Raw genomic sequence first — 24,748 nt, forward strand, 5'->3', positions numbered from 1 at the left:
CTTCCTGCAGAAACGATCTGGGCATGTCACTCCCCTTCTTAAACAACTCCAGTGGTTGCCTATCGACCTCCGCTCCAAACAAAAACTCCTCACTCTAGGCTTCAAGGCTCTCCATCACCTTGCCCCTTCCTACCTCTCCTCCCTTCTCTCTTTCTACCGCCCACCCCGCACGCTCCGCTCCTCTGCCGCCCACCTCCTCGCCGTCCCTCGGTCTCGCCCATCCCGCCGTCGACCCCTGGGTCACGTCCTCCCGCGGTCCTGGAACGCCCTCCCTCCTCACCTCCGCCAAACTGATTCTCTTTCCCTCTTCAAAACCTTACTTAAAAATCACCTCCTCCAAGAGGCCTTCCCAGACTGAGCTCCTCTTCCCCCTCTACTCCCTCTGCCATCCCCCCTTTACCTCTCCGCAGCTAAAGCCTCATTTTCCCCTTTTCCCTCTGCTCCTCCACCTCTCCCTTCCCATCCCCACAGCACTGTACTCGTCCGCTCAACTGTATATATTTTCGTTACCCTATTTATTTTGTTAATGAATTGTACATCGCCTCGATTCTATTTAGTTGCCATTGTTTTTACGAGATGTTCTTCCCCTTGACGCTGTTTAGTGCCATTGTTCTTGTCTGTCCGTCTCCCCCGATTAGACTGTAAGCCCGTCAAACGGCAGGGACTGTCTCTATCTGTTGCCGACTTGTTCATCCCAAGCGCTTAGTACAGTGCTCTGCACATAGTAAGCGCTCAATAAATACTATTGAATGAATGAATGAATGAATACTAAGTGCTTGGAAAGTGCAATTTGGCAACAGATAGAGACAATCCCTACCCAACAATGGGCTCGCAGTCTAGAAGGGGGAGACAGACAACAAAACAAGTAGATAGGCATGAATGCCATCAAAATAGGTAAATAGAATTATACATATATGCACATTAAAATAAATAGAATAATAAAATATACAAATACACAAGTGCCGTGGTGCAGGGAAGGGGGTAGAGTAGAGGGAGGGAGTAGGGGTGATGGGGAGGGGAGGAGGAGCAGAGGAAAAGGGGGGCTCAGTCTGGAAAGCCCTCCTGGAGGAGATGAACTCTCAGTAGGGCTTTGAAAGTGGGAAGAGAGCTAGTTTAGTGGAAGTGAGGAAGGAGGGCATTCCAGGCCAGAGGTAGGATGTGGGCCATGGGTCGACCGTGGGACAGACGAGAACAAGGCACAGTGAGGTTAGCTGTGGCAGAGGAGTGGAGTGTGCAGGCTTGGCTGTAGAAGGAGAAAGGGGAGGTGAGGTAGGAGGGAGCAAGGTGATGGAGAGCTTTGAAGCCAAGAGTGAGGAGTTTTTGCTTCATGTGAAGGTTGATAGGCAACCATTGGAGACTTTTGAGGAGGGGAGTGACATGCCCAGAGCGTTTCTGTTACGAGATAATCCAGGCAGCAGAGTGAAATATAGACTGAAGCGGGGAGAGATAGGAGGTTGGGAGATTTAGAAAGGATGCTGATGCAGTAATCGTCGGGATATAATGAGATTGAACCAACAAGGTAGTGGTTTGGATGGAGAGAAAAGGGCGGATCTTGGAGATGTTGTGCAGGTGAGACTGGCAGATTTGGGTTACAGATTGGATGTGTGGGTGGATGAGCAGAGACAAGGATGACACCAAGGTTGCAGGCTTGTGAAATGGGAAGGATGGTAGTGCCATCCACAGTGATGGGAAAGTCATGGAGAGGACAGACTTTGGGAGGGAGGAGAAGGAGCTCAGCCTCAGACAGTAGTAGTAGTAATAATAGTGTCAATCAGTCATAGTTATGGAATGTTTACTATGTACAGAGCATTGTATTAAGCACCTGGGTATGTAAAAAATAACAGTATAACAGAGTTGGTAGACACATTCCCTGCCCAAAGTGAGCTTACAGACTAGAGGGGGAGGTGGTAGAAGTTGTAGTAGCATTTATTGAGTGCCCACTTGGTGCAGTACATTGTCCAACACACTTGAAAAGTACAAAATAATGAAGTGACAATTTCCCTTCCCAATAGGATAATAATAATAATGTTGGTATTTAACTGCTTTCTATGTTCTGAGCCCTGCGGGAGATACAGGGTAATCAAGTCGTCCCACGTGAGGCTCACAGTTAATTCCCATTTTACAGATGAGGCAACTGAGGCACAGAGAAGTTAAGTGACTTGCCCACAGTCACTCAGCTGACAAGTGGCAGAGCTGGGAGTCGAACCCATGACCTCTGACTCCGATGCCCAGGCTCTTTCCACTGAGCCACGATCTTACAACTCCATCCAGGAAGGCAAATACAAAGATATGTACAACTGAACTCCTTATCTTCCCATCTAAACCCTATCCTTCCCCTTATTTTCCCATCCATGTATATATCACCATCCTTCCTGCCTCTCAAGCCTGGGACCTTGGCATTATCCTTACTCCTCTCTCTCATCCCACAGTTTATCACTAAGTCCAGTCAGTTCTATAGTCACAACATCAGTAAAATCCACCCTTTCCTCTCCAACTGCTGCAACATTAGTCCAAGCACTTCTCTTATCCCCACTTGATTATTGTATCAGATTCCTTGTGGATCTCCCTGACACATGTATCTCCCCCATTCCAGTCCATACTTCACTCTGCTGCCCAGGTCATTTTTCTACTGAAACATTAAGTCCATGTTTCTCTGCTCCTCAAGAAGTTCTAGTGGTTTCCCATTCACCTCTGCATCAAACAAAAACTCGTTACCATAGACTTTAAAGCATTCAATCACCTTGCCCCCTCCTACTCCTCCTCGCTACTCTCCTACTACAACCCAGACCACACACTTCACACCTTTAGTGACAAGTTACTCATTGCACCTCGATCTCATCTATCTCTTCGCCAACTTCTTGCCCAAATTCCTGCCTCTGGCCTGGAACGTCTTCCCACTTTATACCTCACAGGCAATTACTCCTCCTGCTTGAAAACATTAATGAACGTCTCCAAGAGTCCTTCCCTTAGCCCTTATTTCCTTTTTTCCCACTCTCTCTGCATCACCCTTTCATTCATTCCCCCTCCCAGCCTCACAGCACTTAGGTACAGATCTGTAATTTATTTATTTGTATTAATGTCTATCTCTCCCTCTAGCCTGTGAGTTCATTGTGGGTAGAGAATGTGTCTATTTTATTGTTGTACTCGCCCAAGGCCTTGGTACAATGCTCTGCATACAGTTAAGGACTCAATAAATATGATTGTCTCCGCGCCCCCCCCCCCCCCATACTCTGTTTGTTGCATCTAACTTTTGTTGTACTCTCCCAAGGGCTAAGTACAGTGGTCTATATAGAGTAAGCACCTAATGAATACCTTTGATTTGAGCCCACTTCTCCATTTCATATCCAAGGGGTGTGCTGTCTCATCAGGCCTCTCTATACATTCTCATCAATCAATAAATCAATCCTATTTATTGAGTGCTTAATGTATGCAGAGCACTGTACTAAATCCTTGGAAGAGTACAATGTAACAACATAGCAATGTTGGTAGACAGTTTCCCTGCCCACAACAAGCTTACAGTCTAGTCAGTGAGTCAATTGTATTTATTGAGCACATGCTATGAACAGAGTAATGTACTAAGCGCTTGGGTGAGTACAATATAACAGGAACATTCTCTGTCCATAATGAGCTTACAGTCTAAAGTCTGTAGAGAAGCAGTGTGGCTCAGTGGAAAGAGCCCGGGCTTGGGAGTCAGAGGCCATGGGTTCTAATCCTGGCTCTGCTGCTTGTCAGTTGTGTGACTTTGGGCAAGTCACTTAACTTCTCTGTGCCTCAGTTACCTCATCTGTAAAATGGGGATTAAAACTGCGAGCCCCACGTGTGTCAACCTGATCACCTTGTATCACCCCAACGCTTAGAACAGTGCTTTGCACATAGTAAGCGCTTAACAAATACCACCATTATTATTATTATTATTAAAGGGGGAGACAGAGATTAATATAAATAAATAAAATTACAGATATGTACATAAATGCTGTGGGGCTTGGAGGGGAGATGAATAAAGGGAGCAAGTCAGGGCAACGCAGAGGGAGTGGGAGAGGAGAAAGGCAATCAAGAAGGAATTTACAGTCTGGAGATGTCCAGCAGTTCTCAGGCTTTTATTATACCTCATCCCAGATCTTACGGTTTGCCAGCAGCATCCTGGCGATAATTTCTGGGCAACGCTCAGGCTAATAAGGATAAGGAGCACTTAATCATTACAATTTCAGGAAGAATTAATTGATCTGTGATCAGGAAGAATTAATCGTATGATCCGAGATGAAAGCTTCCACCAAGTTGCAAAGAATGAAGGTACCGTCGAGGGTGTGATTAAGTCTCCGAGTTTCTGCAAGTTCCCAAATGACGACTAGTCGTGAACCTGTGGAAAGGCAGTTACAAGGGAAGCTGAGGACGATGTGCCCCTTTAGAGGCACAAAACCTAAAGCAAAACTGGAAGGGAAGCTTTAGGATTGAGATCTCCTGTGATTAATCATTATTGAAGTCACCCTGATTGACTCGACTCTCCTTCAAAGAACACAAGAAAGGCAATGATTGGCGATGAGGGATATGTGCAGAGAAATAATTTCAGAAAAGCAACTTTAGAAATCTGATCCATTTGAGGCAAACAATTTCTCTGGATTTAAGGAGGTCTTCCTGACTGCTTGTATTATGTTCAGTGATTCATGTGCCAAGTGAGAACAGGACACAACACATCACAACCATTTCATGTTCCAAAATGTTTTAGAAGGCAAGGAAGTGATGCAGAGTGAATAGGGAGCAATAAACTTTATTGACCAGCATGGTAGTATACAGGCATAAAAGGATCTGAATCCAAGACCAAATGCCAAAGGGTATCTACTCCATTTCAATCTGAGGGATTTAGAGGTTGGGGCTTAAGGCTATTCATTTTAAGTGTGAATTTCAAGTATTATTTTTTTTCCAACTGACCCATAGATTGCAAAATTCAATCAAAGCCTAGCTTATATCTCTTCTTTGTTCTGTGATTTTCTCTTTTCTTTTACAAAAGGGAATTGATGGTAGGAATTAATACTCTCTAATGGGGCATCACTTTGCATGCATTTTCATTGTGAATTTAGCAAGAGATCCTGAAATGGCATGAAGATCATCTTTGTATTTTAAGATGACATCTGTCTGGGGTCTACCATTAAATCATCATTTTCCCACAATTTAATTAGAACCAGGAGGCAGAGATGATCTAGTTTTTCATGACTGATTAAATTTTGTCTGGTATGAGAAAATTAGTGAGAACATTCTTGAAACTTGAGGAATGAAGCATTTCCTTTTTGCAGTGCATCAACATTGTAGAAGGAATGAACACCAATGAGTCTTTGGCCCATAGCATAGACAGGTCATTGCCTGAGCTTTCTGTCAGGCGCCCAAAAATCACTTCCAGAAATTTAGTTACCCAGTATTCTTTAATTGTGTTCAGATGCAGAAGTCAAACCATCTTTGGCTTTCTGACAAGCGTCAGTTAATGTGGGTATGAAAACCAAACAGCAAACAAGTGGAATTTAAAACTCTCCTTGCATATGTAGTCAAATGAGAAAGTAAGCAAGAAAATTTTATTATTCAGGGGTTCACACAGCCTAACATTCAGATTTCAAAAATATGGGAGTTCCTTCCTCTTGACTCTAAATTCCTAGTGGGCAGGAAACATGTTTATCAACTTTTATGTATTGTAGTCTCCCGAGTGTTTAGTACATTGCTCTATATACAGGAAATGCTCAATGAATATCACTGAATGGATTATTATTATTATTATTCCCTTTTTTAGTGCAAGTTCACTCTCAGCAAGGCTTGATTATTACTCAAGGGATTGGAGGGTGAGTGATATTTGTCCTACATCTTCTTTATTTGCAGTTTCTTTCTGAGGCAATAATATCCATTATTAAGAAAGTCAAGTATTTCCACAGTTCTGTGCCACTTAGTAGACTCAGAAAGAAATAAGACACCTAAGAGTTGCCTTTCTCAATTCTAAAAATGTTTGCCTCACTAATTTGTCTTAAGGATATAGGTACTATCTTCCCATTATTTTCTAGATTATCTGTGAGACACTAAAGTAATTCTTCTCCAGTCATTTTCCACTTTGTTGTTTAGCCTCTTTCTTTAGTTATCTTTCATAAAAACCTTTCACTGTGCTGCAAGTTTCCTCCTAGAAAAGTGCCTGGTGGGACAGAACTAAAATCTATTTCTCCTTTACACAGCCATAGTGGAGACTGCCCAAGCCATCCTTCTCTCACCATTCCATTCTTCAGAAAAACCTTGATATGAGGCTGAAGAAGAGTATTTCCATTTTGGAACTTCTTCAAATCTTGGCATCTTTATGGTCCCAGAATGACTCCTTACTCTGTCAGAACAACCATCAACTGCCATCTGGCTTTTATTTTATATTTCTGCAAATGTACTTTGTTTTCTTTCAAATGAAAGCTCACTTGGAAAACAGAGTAAACAGGCTCAGATAAAACTCACTAGCACAATTTTTATTACCCAAGGAGAGCTTCCCACAAGGCAGTAATTCCTTTTGGAAAGAGCATGGGACTGGCTGTGATCAAGTAAAATTGTGCTTATGTCCATGTCTGGGGTTCAGGCCCTTTGACAATATAACATTTCCTACATCATTTCCCCTGGTCCAAACTGGTCCAGAGGTGAAGCACCAGAAGTTATACTAAAACCCAGTACTTGTCATAGGACAGTTTCAGGGCCAAACTCTTTGCATAGTAAACTCCCTTTTTAAATTCCTGTTTTTTTTTCGAGCTTGATTTACTCTTCACCCTTTATCTTACACTTTGCCTATCTTGCCTTAAGTCTTTAGATTTTATTTCCCTCTCTCAGGGAAGCTGGATAAAGTCAAAATATTTTGACATCAGTTTGATGACCCAGTTCAAATGTCCACAATCCCATCCACACAGGAGTGGCATTTGAGGCACAGAGAAGTAAAGTGACTTCCCCAAGGTCTCCCAGTAGACAGGTGGTGGAGCCGGGGTTAGAACCCAGGTCCTTCTGACTCCCAGGTCCAGGGACTATCCACTAGACCACACTGCTCCAAGTGGAGCAGCCATGCTGATTTCTACTAATACTACTTTCCTACAACCTCCACACTATTACTACCTTGATAGTAGTATATCAAGTAGTATATACTATTACTCCTATCTCTACTGCTAAAAAGCAGCATGGCCTGATGGAAATAGCCTGGGCCTGGAAGTCAAGGTACCTGGGTTCTGATTCTGGTTTTGCCACTGACTTGCTGTTTGCCCTTGGGCAAGTTCGTGGCTCAGTGGAAAGAGCACGGGCTTTGGAGTCAGGGCTCATGAGTTCGAATCCCAGCTCTGCCACTTGTCGGCTGTGTGACTGTGGGCAAGTCACTTCACTTCTCTGTGCCTCAGTTCCCTCATCTGTAAAATGGGGATTAAGACTGTGAGCCCCACGTGGGACAACCTGATTCCCCTATGTCTACCCCAGCGCTTAGAACAGTGCTCGGCACATAGTAAGCGCTTAACAAATACCAACATTATTATTATTATTATTTTCTGTGCCTCAATTTCCTCATCATGGGGATGCCATCCCTGTTCTCCCTCCTGCTTAGCCTGAGTGACCCCTGTGGGATGAAGCCTGGCTCAGAAGGTCATGGGCTCTTATCCTGGTTATACCACTTGCCTGCTGTGTGACCTTGGGCAAGTCACTTAACTTCTCTGGGCCTCAGTTACCTCATCTGTGAAATGGGGATTAAGAATGTGAGCCTTATGTGTCCAACCCATTTTGTATCTATCCCAGCACTTAGAACAGTGCCTGGCACATAGTAAGCACTCAACAGATACCACAGTTATCATTATTCTTATGCGGGGATTTCATGCCCAGGTGGCCAAAACTGATTGCAAATCCAAATTTGGAAACTTTTTCCAGTGGTGGGTAATAGCTTGATCAACTCTCATCAACTTCCTTGAGAAGTCAAACAGTCCACTATCACTGGATGCTCTGTCTCCCCTGCATTTATGATTCCAAAATCTGAGTGATCTTGGCAATGATCCAGATTAATAATGTTGGTATTTGTTAAGCGCTTACTATGTGCCGAGCACTGTTCTAAATGCTGGGGTAGACATAGGGGAATCAGGTTGTCCCACATGGGGCTCACAGTCTTAATCCCCATTTTACAGATAAGGGAACTGAGGCACAGAGAAGTTAAGTGACTTGCCCACAGTCACACAGCCGACAAGTGGCAGAGCTGGGATTCGAACTCATGAGCCCTGACTCCAAAGCCCATGCTCTTTCCACTGAGCCATGCTGCAGATTATTTCACCTCATCAATTTGGGACAAGTGCATGTTCTCTTGGTAGATGAACTTTTCAGATGGAAAGACTGCTGTGAGAATGTGCATTCCAAATGGGCCTAGAGATAGCTGACTTGAAAGTACGGTGAGCAAAGGTGAGACAGAGGAGGAAGATCCACTAGAGTCATTTTGTGGCAAAGTATAGGACATTGGACTTGAGCCAAATTTGTTTATGGAAAAGGGTGGGCCTAAATTCATCACAGTGATACACTGCTATCATCAGGAAGACTCTGCTTCTGAAGTGAATTTGCAGTGGGACCTTTGTCCCTCTTTTCAGGGTACACTGGGTCTTTTGAAAAGGTCATCTGTTCCTGTGATTTCAATTTCCTCCTTGTGGAGGAAATTGCTTGTGCTAGAAGCATTCATGGCTCACCCAGCATATTGTTGTGCTGAAGATCTTACTCAGGCATCGGGCATTATTCAATCAATGGTATTCGTTGACTGCTTACTGTATGCAGAACACTGTAAATGCTTGGGAAAGTTCAGTAGAGTAGAGTTGGACATAATCCCTACCCACTGGGAGCTTACAGTCTAGAGTGGGAGAAAGACATTACAATTACAAATAAGGGAAATCGAGTGTGAAGTTTAGTGCTGTGGGGCTGAGGTGGTATTTAATAATTGTGGTATTTTTAAGCACTTACTGTGTGCCAGGCACTGTATTAAGCACTGGGGTGGACACAAGCAAATGGGGTTGGACACAGTCCCTGTCCCATGTGGGGCTCACAGTCTCACTCCTCATTTTTACAGATAAGGTAACTGAGGCACAGAGAAGTGAAGTGACTTGCCCAAGTCCACACAGCAGACAAGAGGCAGAACAGGGATTTGAGCCCCTGACCTTCTGACTCCCAGGCCCGGGCTCTATCCACTATACCATGCTGCTGAAAGGGTACTCAGCCAAATAGGTAGGGGATGCAGAGGGATGGAGGCATTAGGGAAATGAAGGCTTAATCAGGGAAAGCCGCTTGGAGGACATGTCATTTTAGAAGGGTCCCTAAAATCAGAAAGAGCTGTGGAAGAAGATTGAATATGGTGCAGGGGAATGGAAAATAGGGTTAGGTCAGATGTGTGTTCATAGTATCTGCTATGCTCCCCACATCTTAACCTAGGTCCTGCCAATGACGGGCCTCTATCTGCAAGTGGGAGGTCCCTCTGAGCTTTTTCCTGGCAAACACACCTTTCACACCTACCAAAATCAGCCAGTGGTTAAACAAGATATTTACGTGGCTGAAATGACAAAGCCTAAGCATTTCCAAAATTAAAGACATGGAAAAAATACCATTAATGGAGAATGGAGTTTTAAAGGATAGTTAAGTGAATTTAGAAAAGATTTTCACCACAAATAAAATTCAGTTTATCTTGCTGGAATTTCATGCAACCCTACACCCTCAAGAATTGAGTTTGTTAGTCTCAGGTAATGGTAAATGATGCAAATCAGAAACAGAACTCAATATTGTCACAGGTGAAAATAAGGCACTTCAATGCCATGAAGCTCCAGCAAAATTTATGGAAACATTTACGGTCTAGTCCAGTTCTGTTCCCAGTGTGCAAGACTGTATGTAACCACATGGTAGAAATTCCCAATAGGTCATATTTAGAATTATCTTTTCCCTTTAAAGCACCTTAGGGAAAGTAGTTCTGATTTCACTTTGGGCCCACGTTCCATGTTTAAGGCAGCAAAGGCACAGTGCCCCGAATAAAGTACATAGTGCTTAACAAATACCAACATTATTATTATTATTAAAGTGTGTTTAACTTTTTTATTCTCACAGTAAAACACAATGAAAGGCTTTTTTCTACTTTAAGTTCCTACCAGTTTCAGTAACAAGTACCTTCAAGTGCATTACCACTTACTCGTGTCCAGTTGATGCTTGAATCTGGGCAAGATGGAGCTGCCACCAAGTTAAAAAAAAAATATATTGGTAGGAACTTGAATTGATTCACTTGGGAATAGAATAGCAGAGAGACACTTTATAACTATATTCAAGTGCTTTCAGGTTTTCACGAGAAGAGCCCCGACTCTGTGCCTTTCATACAAGATTAGAGGAGAGAGGTTGGAGGAGATAACTGGAGGGTGATCCTGGACCTATTGGTCCTGATTCGAGACCTGATTGATGGGCACATCTAGTCAACTGGGAGTTGATGGATGCTGCCTCTGCTTCAATCCCCTGGAGAGCTACTCCTTTCTCCTGTCCTTAGGGTCATCCCTAGTCAGTGGTAAACTAGGAGGGGAGGCTAGGAATAGACCTTTGGCAAGCTCCACAATTTGGTGGGGAGGAACACAAAATACCCACCCTGGATGCCACATCTCACAAGGGTTGGGCTTCTGAAATCTTTTTGGATTGCAAGCCCTGTGAGGGACAGGGTTTGTGTGAAACTCCCATGTGAGTATCTTTTCCCAGCACTTAGTACAGTGCTATGTACACAGTAAGCCCTTAATACACTTAGTATTAAAGGAGGAGAACTTTCTGATAGTCATAAGGAAAAAAGTCCTGGGAACAGGACGGTTATCAGACTTTCCAGGGACATTATAGAGATATTACCTAGCAGGAAATGCTTGGGCTTGGGAGTCAGAGGACCTGGATTCTAACCCCAGCTCTGCCTCTTGTCTATTGTGTGACTTTGGACAAGTCACTTAATTTCTCTGGACCTCAATTTCCTGATTTGTAAAATGAGGATTAAATACTTAATCTCCCTCCCTCTCAGACGGGTGACACCCATGTGGTACTAGGACTTTGATCCAATTATCTGATTATCTCGTATCTTCTCAGGTACTTAGTATAGTGCTTGGAAGAATAAACTAGTGGTGACTTTTGTGTCCAAAGCATAATAATGCATTGTAGGGATATGTACTTCTCCTCTCTATCCTCCCACCTAATCTGTCCAGCAGGGAAGAAGACTGTTCAGTACATTTTGCCTGGCAGGAAAAGAGGATGTTCTGTTCTGTTCGATAGAAAAGGGGGCTATTTTAAGTGGGGAGAGGTAGAACCACCAGCCTCCAGACAAAGAGGAGAGGATATGCAGTTACTGCAGTAGGGAGTCTAAGGATTCCCACCTCTAAGAGCTCTTAATTTTGTTACTGTTGTTGTAGTTCGACTCTTTGGCTTGTTGTTTGAAATCTAATGTTACCCATGTTTTTAACTGGCTTTTTTGATCGGATCTATATTTGATCTGTTTTATTTGTATTTAACCCAGTCTTTAGCACGGTGGTTGGCACGAAATAAGAACTTAATATATAATCAGAAGCAACATAGCCTAGTGAAAAGAGCAGCAACATGGTGCAATGCATACAGCACAGGCTTGGGAGTCAGAAGAACACGGGTTCTAATTCTACCTCCACCACTTCTCTGCTGTGTGACCTTGGGCAAGTCATTTCACTTCCTCCGTGCTTCAATTACCTCATCTGTAAAATGGGAACTGGAACTGTGAGCCCCAAGTGGGGCAGGGACTGCGTTCAGCCTGATTTGCTTGTATCTAGCACAGTGCTTAGTACAGTGCCTGGCACCCAGTAGCACTTAACAAATACTACAATTATCATTATTATCATTATTATTCTGGCTCCACTATTAGTGACCTTGGACAAGTCACTTAACTCCTTTATGCCTCAGTTAACCTCATCTGAAAAATGGGTATTGACAGTGAGCCCTTTGTAGAACATGAACTGTGTCCACCTTGATTATCTTATATCTACTCCAGTACTTAGTACAGTGAGTGGCAAAATAGTAAGCACTTAACAAATACTATATATTTTTTAATCACTATTCTCAAAAGCCCAAGAGTTAATTGATGGGCTGGAAAAAAAAATGTCAGTCTATGCAGTTGTGCTGCCTTGGCATTAAAGGATCAGCTAATTATTTAACCTTTAAAAAAACATACCAAATTCTTTCACCTTAATCTTTGAACCTTGAAAACTAAGTTAGACAGAGAAATAAAAGGTTAGGGGTGAAGTGTGTATTATAGAGTGCCACAAAGTAAGAAATGTCTTTGTTCATTATAATTTTTTGGAAGGTTGGTTAGTCTTATGGTTTAATGAGGTTTTTTTTTAAGTTTCTGCTCTGCCCTGACTGCAGTTAGTGCATTTCCCTGACAAAGACTGAACTTTTAACAATAGGTGGAACACAGTCAAGTACAGTTCATCAGAGAAGTACATTTTATACCTCACTTGCTATAGTTTTTTTTATTTGGGTTCTGACAGATTTTTCTCCTCAGTCTGGTTTCCATTGCAGTTAAAAATAAAAAGCACTCCAGAAGTTATTTGAAGATATGTCTTCAAATCCTTTCCAGCTGAACTAGGTAAGGCTCCTTGTCCCTCTTCTCCTTACACCAGGCAGGTCCCTGGCTTTCCGCACTCAGAACTCATTCTCCTGTCTGCAGCAATAGATTCCACCTCCACTGAAGACTTGAACACCCCCACAGCTCCAACACCCCGCAGCAGCAAAGTTGCCAGGCCAGCGTAGGCTGGAGGGAAAGCAGCTAATGACGGTGACTGCCTCTGCAGACCTCTCCACCCCATGTCCTTCAGCTCGTCTCTTGAGGTCCCAGGCGACGGTGATGTTAGAGGGATTGGGGGAAGGGAATGTGTCCCCATCTCTTCCATTGCCAACTTTCTTCACCCTGAACTTGCTCCTTCTACTCTCCTGCTCTCCTTCCTCACAGTCTCCCCAAAGCCCCATCTTCAGCTCCACTGCAACAGAACCTGTCTTCCCCTTACCTCTAAACCAGTAAGGGAAGAGTTGGGGGAGGAGAAAAAACTAGTGGGCAGAAGACCCTGCTTCCCCAAGTCATCACCTCAGGACAGGGTCCAAGAAACAGAATGTCCTAGAATATAGAGCATGGGCCTGGGAATCAGAAGGATTGCTTAGTGGAAAGAACATGGACCTACGAGTTAGATGTCATGGGTAATAATCCTAGCTCTGCCATATGTCTGCTCTGTGACCTTAGGCAAGTCACTTAACTTCTGTGCCTCAGTAACCTCATCTGTAAAATGTGGATCAAAGTTGTGAGCCACATGAGGGACAAGGACTGTGTAAAACCTGATTACCTTGTATTTATCTTGGTGCTTAGAACAGTGCTTGACACATAGTAAGTGCCTAACAAATACCACAATTATTATTATTATTATTATTAAGGATCTGGGTTCTAATTCTGGCTCTGCCAATTTGTCTGCTGTGTAACCCTGGGCAAGTCACTTCACTTTTCTGTGCCTCAGTTACCTCAGTGGTAAAATAGGGCTCACAAAATCTTAATCCCTATGTGGAATGGGGACTGTGTCCAACCTGATTAACTTATATCTACACCAGCATTTAGGACAGTGCCTGGCACATAATAAGCACTTAGATATTAAAAAAAAACTGCAAGGAGCAGACTAACTGGGCTAAGAAGGAAGGAGCTAGTTTACTTCCCAGTCAAATTGGATAGAGCAGATATTTAATCAGCTTTTAATTAGAAAATAAATGATCCTTTTCCCCTGGCAATTGTTTTGGGTTTTTTTATGATGCCTCCACTGTTTACATGAGCCAACCAAGGAGTGATCAGTTGGAAACTTCTCTTCAGTTCAGACTGTTCCATTCACTGACTTGCACTGACGCCATTTCACTGTTGGAAACTGCCGTGTTTGTGCCTTCATGCTCTGATCTCTCTGGGACTGCTTGAGAGTGCTGCTAAGTCATATACTGGGGTGGCTTTGTATTTCTAACTCACCAAAAATAAGGGGACACACACAGAGAAGACCCTAAGGGAGCCACCATTACATTTCATTAGATCCTCACATTAGCCACCTAGAAGTAGTGTCCGGGGGTATTTTAAGATGAATTGGAATCTGAACAAGTTTTGCCAAATCATTTCACTCCAAACCCCTCAAGGTCTTCACCCCTAGTAGGTTACGTATCAATGCCAGCCTGTTCTCACTGGCTGTTTTTACTGGCTGTAGCACAGATGAGATAATGTGGTCTAGTCCTTAGTGGCTCTAGAAAATGCCTGGTGAAGATTGACCTGGAATCATCTGGCTAACTGCCTCCATAACTTGTCTATCATTTGAATTCCAGCCCCAAAGTGAAGCATTGGCATCACAAAACCCTGCTGACCATCCTAAACCTAAATGTTGCTTGAAGGTCCAGTGAGCATTTCACCATACTCATTTGGGAAACAGCGTGGCCTAGTGGAAAGAGCACGGGCCTAGGAGTCAGAAGACCTAGGTTCTCATCTTGGATCTGCCACTTGACTGTTATCTGACCTTGGGCAAGTCACTTAACTTCTCTCTGCCTTAGTTTCCTCATCTGTAAAATGGGGATTCAATGCTTGTTCCCCCTCCTATTTAGACTGACTCTCTTGTGGTACAGGGACTCTTTCTGAGCTGCATATACAGTGTATATTTCAGTGCTTGATACATAGTATGCACTTAAATATTTTTATAATTATTACCAAAGAAATTATTATTTCAGAAGTTCATTAGGCCAGAAATTAAAAAAAAGGCCATAAAAGCACAGTGAACTGTCATTTGACAGATGTTGAAGCGTAGTTGGAATAGGTGTTCGTAAGGGATTAGTACCATTTAATTTTTATATCTTGTTGTTCCTTTTATTTTAAGTTGTCTAAGATGTCAGGAAAATGATTCGAAAATGGAGAATTTATTCCTTAGGAAAGCCTATTATTACTTTGTACAAAACCCTTTAATGTTGTCTACCTTCTCTAGTAACTGTATGATCCCTACTCTCACCAATTCTGAAATTCCTCTGTCAAACCACAACCTCTTCATCTGTTCTCTTTTCCATACATTCACCCCTCACAAATCTGTTTTTTTCCCCTTACAGAGGCCTAAGTTCTTTTGACCTTGAAATTTCTACAGTCATCCTACAGCCAGTCTCCATATCCAAACCACTTTCTCCTGAAGCAGCCCAACATTTAGACTGCGAGCCCATTGTTGGGCAGGGATTGCCTCTATCTGTTGCTGAATTGTACACTCCAAGCGCTTAGTACAGTGCTCTGCACATAGTAAGTGCTCAATAAATACAATTGAATGAATTATTGACTCAACACCACCTTCTCCACTGAACTGAACCCCCTTGCTCCTTGTCCCTTTGCCAGGTTCTTATCTCTAACTCACAACACAGGATCACTTCCACAGTACACTTCCTCCACTTCTGTGTCCAAGCTGGGAAGCACCGTTGGAGGAAATCCAGACGTCTCTCTGATCTTTTCCACCTTAAATTAATTCTTATCTGCTTCAGTTCAGCCCTCTCCACTATTCAGCCCTCTCTACTACCAGACAACAATACTTCTTAATTAATAATTATGGTATTTGTTAAGAGCTTACTATCTGCCAAGCACTGTTCTAAGCTCTGGGGTAGATACAAGATAATCCAATTGTTCCACGTGGGGCTCCCAGTCTTCATCCTCATTTTACAGATGAGGTAACTGAGGGACAGAGAAGTTAAATGGCTTGCCCAAGGCCACCCAGCAGACAAGTGGTGGAGCCAGGATTAGAACCGACATCCTCTAACTCCCAAGCCCACTCTCTTTCCACTAAGCCATGCTTAATTGACTCTCAAACCCACTAAACTGGCCAGCTGTTCCAGATTTTTTAATTCCCTCCTCAAAACTCCTATCCCCCGTCCTCATCATCTCTTTCCAATAATGACCTGTCCACATATTTCACCAAAAGAATTGAAACCATCAGGCCTGATCTCCCTAAAATCTCCCCTACTCCTCTCCAATCCCTGCTCCTCCTGCACCCTTTTCTACTCTCCCTTTATTCCCTGCAGTAACTCAAGATGAAATCCCTCACCTGGTCTCTAAATCCAGCCCCCCAATCTGTGCTTCTGACCACATTGCCTGAATACCTTTCTAAACAATTCACCTCCTCTTCCTCCCCGCTTGACTGCCATCTTCAACTGTTCACTTTCCAAAGGTGTCTTCCCCACTGCTTTCAAACATGACATTGTATCCCTGTCCTAAAAAAAAAAAAACCACCTCCCTTAACCCCACAGCTCCTTTCAGTTGTAACCCCATCTCCCTCCTACCATTTCTGTCTAAACTTTTTGAGAGAGTTATTTGCACCCACTTTCCATTTCCTCTCCCCAATCCCCTCCAATCTGGTGTTTGCTGCCTTATTCCACAAAAAAAAGCCCTCTAAGGAAATCAGTGACCACCTTCTAGCCAAATCTGAAGACCCCCACTCTATCCTAATCCTTCTTGAGCCACCTTTGACACTGTAGACCACCCCCTTCTCCTTGAAACTTTATCCAACCACTAACACTGTCCTCTCTTGGTTCTCCTATCTCCCTGACCAATCACTCTCAGTCTCTTTTATGGGCTACTCCTCTACCTTCCACCTCCTAACTGTGGGGGTCCCTCTAGGCTCAGTTCTGGGTTATCTTCCATTCTTTATCTTCACCCACTCCCTTGGAGAATGAATTTGCTCCCCTCGCTTTAATGGCTCTCCTTATGCACATTATTCCCAAATCGATTTCTCCAAGCCTGATCTCTCCCCCTTCCTCGAATCTCACATTTCCTCCTGTCTTCAGAACATATCTACCTGGATGTCCTGACAATATCTCAAATTAAACATTTTCAACAACTTCTCCTTCCTGTGTCTTTCCCATCACTGTAGACAACACCACTATCCACCTGATCTCACAAGCCCATAACCTTGGAATTTTACTCTACCCATCTCTCATTCCAACCACCTATTCAATTTGTTACCAAATCCTGTCAGTTCTACCTTCACAACATTGATAAAATCTACTCTTTCCTCTCCAAGCTATCATGCAGATTCAAGCAGTCATCCTACCCTACCTTTACTACTGCATCTGCTTCCCAGTCTCCTATCTCTCCACTCCATTCTATACTTTACTCTGCTGCACAGATCATTTATCAACCTAAACATTCAGTCCATATCTCCCTATGCCTCCAGTGGCTACTGTCCAACTCTGCATGAACTAGAAATGCCTTATCATGCCTTTTAAAACATTCAATTAGTTTGCCCCAACCTACCTCACCTCACTAATTTTCTACTTTAGCACAGCCCAAACACTGTTCCTCTAGCAGAAGCTTACTCACTATGCCCCAATCTCATCTCTCTCACCCCCCATCCATTTCCCATGTCCTCCATGAAGCCTGAAACTCCCTCCCGCTCCATATCTTCCAGGCTACCACTCTCTCCACCCTCAAAGCATTATCAAGGTCACATCTCTTTCAAGACACCTTCCCCACTTAAGCTGTCTTTTCCCTGTCCCACTCTACCTTCTGTGTCACTATGAACTTGGATCTGTGACCTCTGGGCATTTGATATTCACCCCACTCCAAATCCCACAGCACTTATATACATATCTTTAAATTACATATTATAAATTACTCATTTATTCATATTAATGTCTATCTCCCCCTCTAGCTTGTAACCTCATCATGGGCAGGGAACGTATTTGCTAATATGGTAGTATTGTACTTTCCCAAGCACTTAGTATAGTGCTCTGCACATAGTAAGCACTCAATGAATGCCACTGATTCTTTAATCAATAGTTAGACTAAGTATGCTTGCAGAACTGAAGCTGTGTAACTTTTGCATATGTGTTCTCTCTTTCTTTCTCTCTCTCTCTCTCTCTCTCTCTCTCTCTCTCTCTCTCTCTCTCTCTCTCTCTCTCGGGCGTGCGCGCGCACACACCCCCCCACCCCCTTTACTTTGGGCCTGATTTGTGAATGAATGAATATGTCAAACATTCCCAGAGAGTACACTACTTCGTAGTCACTGAGGAAGGCCAATAAGTGGCAATGGTCTAATGGGATGGTCATAAGGAAGAATTTTTGCCTTTCAACTTATTGTGGTATTTATTGAGTGCTTACTGCATAAGAACTCTGTCTGGATGATTAAATGGTTAAGTACTCCTTAATAATACTGATGGTATTTATTCAGTGCTTACTACCTGTCAAGCACTGTGCCAGACTGTGGGAATAGGAAAAAACAGATCAGATACAATCCCTGTCCCACATAATACAGCAGGGAGGGAGGAGGAAATAGTGGGTAGGGAATGTTATTCCCATTTCAAATTCAATCAAATATCAAATTATCATGTGCTTCCTTCCTCCATAACACCACTCTGACCTTACCCTCCCTTTCTGATCTCTTAACCCAGACTTCATGAAAGTTTAGGTTCCATCACAATTGGATTATGGACATTACCTCCTTATTGGAAGAGATGATTATGTCGACCTGTCTTCCACAGGCACTGAGATCTTTAGTTTAAGATAAAAAAAGTTTTAAAGTTCTCTCTCCTTTTCATAGTATTTGTCAAGTGCTTACTATATGCCAGGCACAGTACTAATTGCTGGGCCAGACTGGACACAATCCATGTCTGTGCTGTCTGTCTCCCCTGTTTAGACTGTGAGCCCATCATTGGGCAGGCATTGTCTCTATCTGTTGCCAAATTGTACATTCCAAGCACTTAGTACAGTGCTATGCATATAGTAAGCACTCAATACTATTGAATGAATGAATGGAGCTCACAGTCTTAATCCCCATTTTGCAAATGAGGTAATTGAGGCACAGAGAAGCTAAGTGACTTCCCCAAGTCCCACTGCAGAGAAAAGGCAGAGTCAGGATTAGAACTCAGGTTATTCTTACTTCACAACCCATGCTCTTAAAAGTTTAAAGTTCTCTTGTGTGTGTGAGGGAAGAACTCATTTCTGAACCACTGCATTCTACAAAGAATCCCACAACATTGGTTATTGTACTGCAATGGGCTCAGTTTGCTGAGTAGACATAATCACATGATTTGCGTGTCCTCTGAATATAATACATGGTGCTAAGCACATGGGAAGTACAGAAGAAAGAAGTGACAGGTTCTTTGCCCACAAAGAGCCCTCACTCTAGCAGGGAAGACAGACATAAAAATAATTATAAAGAGATTCAATTGTGAAGCACAGATTGAAAATAAAATACATGTACTTTGTGGTCATGTAAATTTTTTTTTTTTCATTTTTTTCTGAAAAATTGTCATTCTCTCTCCCACAACTTTTAGGGGAAAAAAATGCTGCTGTATATCAGGGTCTCTAAGGTCTCTAAATCTTCCAGGTTCTTACTGTCAGCCTGATCTCTTATTTCTCCTACTTCAATTATTTTTTAAATGTAGCTATCAGAAACCTCTTCCTCAAATGTCTTCCAGCTATGTCAATACATCCATCCAAATCAAGACTGAACACTCAGCTTCTAGGCTACATTCTAGACTACCCAATTCTTCCTGGCCCATCCTCTCACCTTGTCTCACTCTCTCAGCTTCCTCTTATGACAGGCTAACCTCTTCCTCAGTGCCCACTTTTGTTTCTTCCTTCCCCTCTTCCCTTCCTTCTATGTCTCCTCAATCCTTAAATACATAAACTAGATCTCACCTTTTCAATAAAGCATCTCCAGCTTAAACACAAGTGAGTCCAGATGCAAAATGGAACCCAAGCCAGCTCACTTTGCTGTTACTGCCTCATAAGTATAAATGTGCCACTCTTCATGAAATGAAAATATACAAAAACATTCATGAAAATATGTATATGTGCTTATTGTGCAAATGCAATCACATATGTGGGTGTATGCACATATTTATTCCCTCTCAAGATCATACCTGGAGAGTTTCCAGTAGTCTACCAGTCTTGGCTATGGGAAGGAGAGTCAAGCAGAGGTATACCCATTCTATTTCTAGCTTGGGCAGTGGCTAGCGAGTGGAAGGCAATCTGCTACTTGTCAAGCTCACCTTTGCTGGGTAGCAGCATCATGGAGAGAGTTGAGGGTAGAGACTCAAGTTTATTGCATGGAAGAAGGCAGTGGTAAATAACTTCTGTATTTTTATCAAGAGAACTCTAGGGCTACACTACCAGACCAATTGCAGATGGAGGTGGTGTGTTCTGCGAAAGATGTTTCCATGGAGTCTCTATGGGTTGGTAACAACTGGACAGCATAAGACAAGACACACATTTATATCTACACCTATTCTCTAGTATTAGAATACATTTGTTTGTCTTGATTTCCTCTAGGCAGTAAGCTCTTATTGGAGTATTTGCTAAGAACTTATTATGTGCCAAACACTATTCTAAGTGCTGTAGTAGGTCTAATTTAATTATGTCGGATAAAGTCGCTGTCCCTCATGGGGCTCAGGGTCCAAGTAGAAGGGAGAATGGGTATTTAAATCCAAATTTACAGTTGTGAGGGACTGAGGCACAGGTAAATTAAGTGCCTTGCCCAAGGTCACACAACAAACAATTGACAAAGGGGATTAGAATCCAGGTCCTCCAACTCCCAGGCCCATGTTCTTTCCATTAGTCCAAGCTGCTTTTCATGTGCAGGGAATGTGTCTGTGGACTCTGTTGTGTTTCACTCTCCCAAACACTTAGTACAGTTCTCTGCTCACATTAAGTGTTTAATAAACACCAGTGATGGATTGATTCTTTCTATGATTATATATTCCTTGAGGGCACTTGGTCACCGTAATACTGGTAGAGTGCGCAAAGTGCTGAATCAGTAGGATGTTGGTTTACATTGTGATATAGAACATCCTGAACTTTATATCGAGCTCTGCTTAAAAGACCATGTTTACCTAAGGGTGGAAATGAATATTTCCCCAGATGGAAAATGAAGATATAGATCAATCAAAGGAAAAGTAAGAGAGAGAGATGATTATGTGCCTTAAAGCTGATGGTCAGGAGTTTCTCCTTAAGATGGCCTGAGGTGAGTGGAGCACAGGGCTGGGAGTCAGGAGAGCTGGAACCTAATCCTAATAATAATAATAATGTTGGTATTTGTTAAGCACTTACTATGTGCCGAGCACTGTTCTAAGCGCTGGGGTAGACACAGGGGGCTCACAGTCTTCATCCCCATTTTACAGATGAGGGAACTGAGGCACCGAGAAGTTAAGTGACTTGCCCAAAGTCACACAGATGCCAAGTGTCCGAGCCAGGATTCGAACCCATGACCTCTGACTCCAAAGCCGTGTGCCTGCTGTGGGATTTGGAGTAAGGCACTTCATTTCTTTGTTCTTCAATCAGTTAATCCATCAATGGTTTTTATTGAGGGCTTACTATATGCAGAACACTGTACTAAGCTCTTGGGAGAATGCAAGATCGCAGACTTAGCAGGCAAGCTCCCTGCCAAGAGAAGGGGAGATGGCCATTAATATAAATAAATTGTCTGTAAAGTGAGGATCAGTCAGTTAATTGGCATTTATTGAACACTTGCTGTATGCAGAGCTTTATACTAAGCACTTGGGAGAATACAATATGACAGACACAGTCCCTGCCCACAGTGAGCTTACAGTCTGAAGGCTAAAATAACTAATCACCTTTCCTTTAATGTAGTCCTTGTTGGAGAGGGACTGAGTCTGATTTGATTATCCTGCACACACCCCCAGCTCTTAGCATAGTGCTTAGCACATAAGCACTTAACAGATACCACAATTATTATTATCTGGAGATGAATGATCAAACATTAAACGTGGATGTGCATGTGCAGAATGATGTCATGGAAAAATTAGGTAGAAGAGAGGATTTCTTAAGGAAGATATGGAGTTCAGGTTTGGCTATGCTTAACTGGTGATGCTTGCAGGACATCCTCCTTGATGATGGTGAAAATGTGATATTGCAGGGGAGGGCAGGAGTTGGGACTAGTGAGATATATTTGGTAGTCATTCACACAAAAGTGGTGGTTGAAGCCATGGGAGCTGATGAGCTCCCCAAGAAAGTGCGGGTAGATTGAGAATACAAGGGGACGAGGACTGAGCCTTAACGCTAAAATCCACCCTTTCCTTGCCATCCAAACTGCTATTGTGTTAATACAATCACTCATCCTATCCCACCTAGATTACTGCATCAGCCTCCTTGCTCATCTCCCAACCTCCTGCCTCTCTCCACTCCAGTCCATACTTCACTCAGGTTACTGGATCGTCTTTCTACAGAAAAGTTCAGGAAATGTCAACCCCCCACCCCCCTCAAAAGTCTCCAGTGGTTTCCTATCCACCTCCATATCAAAAAATAACTCCTCACCATTGACTTTAAAGGAGTCCATCATCTCACCCCCTTCTACCTCACCTCTCTTTTTCAACAACCCAAACCATACACTTCATTCCTCTGGTGCTAACCTTCTCACTGTGCCTCCATCTTTCCTATCTCACTGCCTATCCCTGGCCCACATCTTTCCTCTGGCCTGGAACACCCTCTCTCCTGAAATCCGACAATTACTCTCCTCACTTCAAAGCCTTTCTGAAGCACATCTCCTCCAAGAGGCCTTAGCAGACTAAGCCCCACTTTTCCTCATCTCCCACTCCCTTCTGCATCACCCTGACTTGCTCCTGTTGCTCTTCCCCTCTCTCCGCATCCTAAAACACATATAAAATGTCTTTATTTGTACTGTATGCCTCTCACACCCTCCTTTTAGGAGTTCTTTGTAGGCAGGAATTTTTACTCTTTGTTGCTGTATTGTACTTTCCTAAGTGCTTAGTGCAGTCCTCTGTACACAGTAAATGCTCAGTAAATATGATTGAATGAATGAATGATGGGTACCTATGATTAACGAGGGGAGAGCAGAAGAGCTAATAAATTGAGATAATTTGAAAAATTGGGGAAATTGAGAAAGGAAAGAAAGGAATTAAAGGAGAACTCAGTCAGAAAAACGCAGGTTGAATGGAAATTTCCAGAGAATAGATTGATCCACAGTGTCTGTAGCAGCTGAGGAGGATTGTACTCAGTAGAGTCTGTTATGTTTGGCAAAAATGGGGTCATTGGTGAATATTTTCCTAAAGAAATACTGAAGCATTGCTCAAATATCAGAAACAGCTTTCTCGATCAGACAAGTGGTTCACTGAGCCCAACATTCTGTCTCTGACAGTAACACCAAAAGATACTTGGAAGACATTTGATAATGCCATTTACAACAGTTATCATAGTAATGAATGCCACATCTAACATCCTAACTTTCCCTCTAATATCCAATTAGAGACCTATTATCCTCATATGAGTTTAATAATTTTCAGATCTAATATTCCTATTTTTCCCTCTAACTTCTAACAGTCTACTTAAAAACTCAGTATGGAACTCTCATAAATACTGCAATATCATCTCTGCCAAACTGCACAATATGAATTTCAAGAAGAGGGTCTAAAGTCAATTTTATGCCTCAACCTATTTATAAAATGGTTCATTCACAGAATGTACAAATTTTCACTGATTTGTCATCATGAGTACCTTGGACTGTATGTTCTTGTGTCCATCTTGCATCACATTTTCTGATTTCAATTGGTTTCTTTTTGGTTATTAACAATCATCTCTCCAAATTTGGACAACACAAGCAGTTACTGTTCAGGATCACTTACAAAGTTTCCAAATTTTGCCATATGGGGTCCTACAGGAAAAGACTGAATGATATTTAAAGAAGGAGCACAAATTCTTTTTCCACACGCTTGTAATCCAGAAACGAACATTATTTTACTTCACAGATTTGTAAACATTTACTACACAAATACACCTTAACAAAACTGCTGAAGTTTTTCAGAAACTATGGCTATAGACAAAAGTTTGTAAAAATAGCATTTTTGTTTGTTTATGGTTTTTAAGCACTTTCTATATGCCAGGCACTGAAATAAGCACTTGAGTAGATAAAGATAATCAAGTTGGACACAGCCCATGTTCCACATGGGGTTCACAGCTTTAATCTCCAATTTACAGATGAGATTACTGAGTTACAGAAAAGTTAAGTGACTTGCCCAAGGTCACAAAGTAGACAATTGACAGAGCCAGAATTAGAACCGAGGTCCTCTGATTTCCAGGACAGTGTTTTTTCCACTAGACCATGCTGCTTCTCATTGGCTATGTATTACTTGATTCCTCTTTATAGAGTAAATTTACTAAGATACCTTCACATGTCCACCCCTGGCCAGAGCATATCAGTTGCCCATTAGTCTTTTCAGCTTCCCTTGAATGAATGGATGGATGTCTTGTTTTTTTGTCAGTCTCCCCCTTCTAGGCTGTGAGCCCATTGTTGGGTAAGGATTGTCTTTATCTGTTGCCAAATTGTACTTTCCAAGCTCTTAGTTCAGTACTCTGCACAGAGTAAGCACTCAGTAAATACAATTGAATGAATCTCACTGTTAGTATCTCCATCTTCATAAACTAAGAACTTTTTTTTAATTATGAAGAGGAGACACCCATAATAGTATGCATGCCGGAATAAGTTGAGTGTTCTATAAGGATGTGATTTGTACATCAGTGTTTGAACGCATTGAACTCCCCCTCCAAACCTTAATTAATAATAATGTTGGTATTTGTTAAGTGCTCACTATATGCCGAGCACTCTTCTAAGCACTGGGGTAGATATAGGGTAATCAGGTTGTCCCACGTGAGGCTCACAATCTTAATCCCCATTTTACAGATGAGGTAACTGAGGCACCGGGAAGTGAAATGACT

General features: G+C 42.5%; 1 non-coding gene across 1 annotated transcript; it reads left to right on the forward strand.

Moving 5' to 3' along the window:
* The first annotated feature begins 19,905 nt into the window (after nt 1-19,905).
* Nucleotides 19,906-20,043, forward strand: LOC114815575. Its single transcript, XR_003763372.1, has one exon. It is a non-coding gene; the product is annotated as a small nucleolar RNA SNORA7 (small nucleolar RNA).
* Nucleotides 20,044-24,748: the final 4,705 nt, after the last annotated feature.

Source organism: Ornithorhynchus anatinus, chromosome 1 (assembly GCF_004115215.2).
Source record: "Ornithorhynchus anatinus isolate Pmale09 chromosome 1, mOrnAna1.pri.v4, whole genome shotgun sequence".
NCBI lineage: Eukaryota > Metazoa > Chordata > Mammalia > Monotremata > Ornithorhynchidae > Ornithorhynchus > Ornithorhynchus anatinus.